Raw genomic sequence first — 6,000 nt, forward strand, 5'->3', positions numbered from 1 at the left:
TTATAACCCAGAGCTGGATTCATAAGATGCAAACCATCGAGTATCCCAATCTTTGAAGCATATTCAAAAATAGCCATTTAACGCTTGATTTCTGTATCAAAAGGTTGGGAATATTCTGTATTCTTTAGAGCTTCCAAAAACAGTAATATTGAATAAAATATGGTGAACATAAAAGCTGTTTAAAGGCAGGTATCCTGGCTCAATTCTAGGCCTCTCAATTATTCATTGCATGTTTTTCTCCTTTAACTAAAAGTTGGTAATATTTCCTGCAAATTTTGTATGAGAAAAAGGAAAATTATAATACATTTTGTAAGTGGAGATGATCTTAGCATAAAAGGGCACTGTGATGCTTTCAGGAGTCAAGTTCTGATCTTTTTCCTTTTCTCACTCTGGTGGAGGCCAGTTTGGAAGTAAAAATAACAACACTGTTTTGTAAATATTAAATAAAGGGCTATAAATGATTGTCACTAGAGATGAACTAGGAAAAAAGTGATTTCCAAACATACAAATAGAATTAATATTTCATAGTGCCCAAGATACACTGGTTATGCCAAATTCCTAAATATTTAGTTCCAGAATAAAAATTGTCAAGAGATTGTGCACAATGAACTGCCTACTTCCTGTGCAAACACAAGTTCTCTAAGTGTGGAGGATAATGCAAGCAGCCTCGTGCTCAGGAGAAGAGGCATAGAGATGAATAGGATGAGTTCAAATTCTAATTCCAACATTCACTAACTATGTGTTATAGGGCAAGTTTCTTGGGTTTTTTTGGCATTTGTTTCCTTACTTTATAAAAAAATATAGTAAAGTAGTGCCTATCTTGTTAAGTGGTTGGGCGGATTAAGCAAGAGAATGCAGGGAAAGTATTTATTAGACAATAGAGTTAAAAGCACTCAACAAAATGTTACACTATTCTTACAGTTTAATCTCACATGTTACTGGTTGTCATTTCATCTTGAAAAAAAAAACTTTTTAAAAAAATACAAAAGCTATTTGGATGAGCAGTGTTCTGTGGCATCTATAACTGGGAATGCCACCTAAACAGAGAAGTTGCTTCTACAGTCAATGTTAAAAAATAAATAAATAAATAAAATTAAAGAGTATCCAGATGGGCTGGGGTACAACTCAATGTCAGAGTGCTTGACTAGCATGTGCAAGGCCCTGGGTTTGATCTCCAGCATCACCAAGAAAAAAGAGAGAATCTGGAGACAATGCTGAATCAAAGCAGGATGATATCTATGTAGACTCACAATAAATAGAAAAATTTCACTCTATGCCTAATGATTATAAAGTCAAGAATTTTTTCCTTTCTGATCTGCCCCACAGTCTTTTGGGCTGGAGTCCATAGAAAGATTAATCTGTAAGTTCATGATTTTTTTGATAGTACATGCAAAATACTGCAGATAGAAATGCTTCATATTTTCTCATGAAAAGATATATATCTTTTCTAAGATTCTCCAGTCCTTATGGCCTAAAAGAGGTTAGGAGTCTCTGGCCTAACCTCATCCAACAAATTGCCCCACCTCACCAAATCAGTGTGAGCCCAGTGGTCTTCACAGGACCAGAAACACAAAAATGTTTTAGAATTCTTTGGAACACCATACTTACTATCTAGTCCTAGGTGACCAAAACAGATACAAAATATTTATTTATTCTGCTACTTAAAGGCTTTAAACAGAGTTGTGGCATTGAATATATACATAAAATGGTCAGCAATACAAGGGATAATGATTAAATATTAAAATTGAAGGATACTGAAAAGGGGGCTACAGCAGGAAAGGGGAGATGAAGGAGTTAGGAAAGCCATTCGAGGAGATGAAAACTGCAGTGGCTAATGATGAGTGGATGGGATTTAGCTTTTAGCAAATACAGTGATGGAAAGGTGGTGGGAGTAAAAGGTGGATCAAAACCAAAAGTCACTGAAAAAAAGAAGTGACTCTAGCCCAACTTGACTGTGGAGAACATGCCTAAGAGATAGTTACATGGAAAGACTTGATAAGGTAAACAAGATCCAGATGTTGGAAAGTTTAAAAAGTAAGTAGCAGAATTTTATGAATCCAGAACTTTAAGGGGGAGCAGGGGCAAGACAGTACACCAGAGAATAAAACGTGGCTGGCATGTGAAGAATAAAAAATTAGTTTATTTAATTCTTAAGATATGAAAAGAGTGGAGTCATTTGTCAATAGTGTACTTTTTTTGGTAAATAATGTGTAATGAAAACATTTCTGTATTTCACTGAGGAATGGAGTTGTGAAGATGTTACCACTGTTCAAAGAACAGCAGATACACATAAGATGGAAAACTGTTTGCTAAATGAAAGAGAAGTGGATGGTAAGACATAAAACTTTCCCAGATCATTAACCATGCCTTGAGGGGAAAAAAAAAAAAAAAAAACTCTCCTGGAAGGGAATCAGTGGCTCCCTGTCATTTCTGCACACATCCAGAAGTAGGCTGATACCCAGAGAGGCTGGTTCCATCACTGAGAGTCATTTTCAGAACAGTGGCAGACACTGTCTGCTGTTTCTCTGTGGACATTATGGTGTTTTCCTCAAGCCACCTCGCCTTTCCTCTGGGGTTCACTCCCATGTAAGAATCAGCTTCCGAAGAATTAAATCACCGTCTATTCAAAAATGAAAAAGCAATAATAACCATGGGATTTGAAGTGTTTATTTTTTCCCTTTTTTCAAAAGCTTCACATTCTTTAAAGTAATACTCAGTTGTTGTTACACCTTCCAAAACATTTTTCTCCATCTTTATGCTTGATCACATTTGAACATTATAAGCACTCCAGACTATCCTACCTTCAACATCTCCCCTTTTGCAAATTTCTCCTCCTCCATCTACAAATAGACAAAAAGTTCCTACTAATTCAACCTTATGCGATTTTCATTGCCATGTAAGAGTGTGAACTTGTGTCTGCCTCCTTATTGCTCATTCACATATCTTTTCTGCATTCTTACTTCTATTACTATCTTAATATTAATGTTTGCAATTTTTGGATAAAAGAAACACAATAGTTATTTCTTGTGGGACTATGACATGTAAATTCAAAAGGAAGGAAAAAATGAAAAAGATAGGGAGATTTCTCATACAATCTGGGTCAAGTATTGGATATTTATCTACAAACTTTCTATGGTTGGCCTTTTTCTACTTTATTTATGCTTTCCCAAAGACTGACCATCTATTCTGAAAAAAAAAAAATCCATGCATATGCCTCAAATTTTTTCTTGATTTTAAATAAAGAATGTTCTCAATTTTCAAACCTAAAAGTTCTTGCAGCCCTCCTAGTCTCATTATTTACTGAAAATTGACTTCAAAGGGATAAATTCCATCAATGTATCCATTTTATTATAATGCTTTTTGATCCAAAAATGAAAACAACCTACTTAAGAATCCTAATTAGCACTTGGGAATTATTTTAATAATTAGAAAGATTATTTTCCTATTAGTGTAAAATGTGGGGATGTGAAATGAAAGACAGACAACAACTCATAGCAAGGCCAGGGAACGACTGTCCACATCATTATCAGTAGAATAATTGCTTAGGAACTAAATGGACCTCATCTTTTATTCAGATGAACTATACATTGAAAACATATTTCAATCACCTGATGCTCTCTTCTGGGGATCTGTCATCTTTGATTGGATCATACAGGATGCTATGTTCCTTTCTGATATTGAAGCCATTTCAGCAGAAGGCTTATTTATTCCAGTCTTGTGCCCAGGTATGAAGGGAGGAATTCAGGAGTTCAGTCACCATTGAATACTCCAGCCTTAACAACCAAATCATCTTTGCTTTCCCTTCAACCAACCAATACAAACACACACACACACACACACACACACACACACCCCAACCAACACAAATACACAGACGCACACACACACATATTCACACACTAGAGGATATCACTCCTTTGAACAAGTTTTTTCTTTACATCTAAAAGATCTTCGGAATGCCTAGCAACAACATCTGTAATCATCATTAAGTCATTCTAAAGGAAGTTTATCACTTTTGATAACATAATAGTTTTAGACATCAGTAGTGTCTAGAATTAGACACTGAGAAAAAGGTTGCATTTGTCTTGCTTGTATAAACCTTGTAAACTTCTCCATCTAGTTGATAGCCTTTCCATCTATATCGTCTCTTTACCCCATATATTGAAATGTTTTGCTAGGCACACACTTCCTGAGCCTCTGCTGTATATGCTATGTACTGTGTGGAAATTAGAATTCCCGCATTCTAGATAGGGAAACTGAGGTTCACAGAAACTTAAGTAATTTCATTAAGGTCACAGAAACAGTATACAGCAGAGAGATTTAAATGTAGGATTATACTTTTTGCACAATTACCTCTTTTATTACCTTTTTTTTATGAGTGCACTATCCCAATTATCATCTCTCTATCCTACAGATTTCCCTCCTAAGCCTCTCCATTATAGAACTTTTTGCCTGATTGAATACCCTAAATTATGGTACATTTTTAACCTCTTCCTACAACTGCAACCTTATTCATGAAAGTGAGGATAAAGATTCTATAGCTAGATTAATAAAAATAATTTGATCAAAGTTATTAAGTAACAAATTGCCAAACAATATTTGCGTTATAGGAGTTGCTTTCAAAATCTTAAATACAAAAAAAAAATGTAAAATGTCAATATACAAATATATGGATTGGAAGAATGGCGAATGAAAAAAAATGGAAGGGGAAGAAAGAGAAGGTATTTTCACTGACATTTTACAAGTGCCCCTAAACAGTGCCTACTTCCATAACAAATGATATGATGTGCTTGTACAGGCAACTCTATGAGAATGGAACTGGATTCATGTTACTAATCAAGGAATATGGCTCTTTTCTTACTGCACTGGGAGTTTTGTATGTAAAGACCAAGGAAGAAAATGGAGGGAAAGGAGCAAGAAGCTATAATGCTAGTTCTAGCAATTTCCTCCATTTAATTTTTGATAGCTTCCCATCTTAAACTGTCCAGCAGAAATGAGAGAGTAGGAGAAAAGCAAGACAGAAAGAAAATCTTGCAGAGAGAAAGTTATAAGAAGGATATTAACCATTAGGCTTTCTGCAGGCAGGCATGCACTCACAAAAAACAAAGAAAATATAATGCTGAAAATTTAGTGGGGCCAAAGTAGAGGAAGGCTTCAAGACAATGTGGCCAATATGCATAACCTAATGCACTTATCTTTAGGTGAAACCATATGGCAGTCCTGAGATTGGATATGGTATTGCTCACAGCCCAAATGATGAATACTTCCATTCCTGTCATTACTACTCATTGTACGTATGATTTATTTCATATCAATTCTTCATATCTCTTTACTACAAAGGCAATGATTGATTCTTCTTCATTTGCATTGTTTGCTATGGCAGGTGAGGAGATTTTATTTCATGATGTAAAGCCAAATTTTAAAACAGAAGAGAAAGAGGAAGATGAGAAAGGATTCTGAATCAAAATCCAAGCGCTACAAAGAAGCAAAATTAAAATTTCAGAATTATGGAATTCTAACTTCTAGGATACAATCTTTAAACTACTAATTTTAATTAGTAAATAGGCTCTGTAAATAGGTTCTCTTCTAGAGAATACACGTCAATATATTCTAGAAATTAAAAAGACCTTCCTTTCAGACTCATTCCTTGTCAAGGACTGGGTTCCACTCACTTTCTCCCAAGTTATGACCTGGTAGGATCCCAAGAAATTCTGAAACAACCCAGCCTTTTAGAGTCCTTGATATTATTAGAATCATCAAAACACCAAATCACAGGATCTAGAAAAGAGCAAATAATTATAGAACAGTTCCTTGGGTCTGGAATACCTTCCAAAGTCTGATTTATTTCAGTGTTCATGCCAATATCACATCTATCCTTGAAATATTCCCCATTACCTTGAATGAATGTATACAAAATAACCACAACCACTAACAGAGAAAAGTCATGAAACTTAAGAAGCATTTTGAAAACTCTTTCTGATTCTATGTTTAAAGTAGATC

This window comes from Callospermophilus lateralis, chromosome 6 (assembly GCF_048772815.1).
Source record: "Callospermophilus lateralis isolate mCalLat2 chromosome 6, mCalLat2.hap1, whole genome shotgun sequence".
NCBI classification, from domain to species: Eukaryota; Metazoa; Chordata; class Mammalia; order Rodentia; family Sciuridae; genus Callospermophilus; species Callospermophilus lateralis.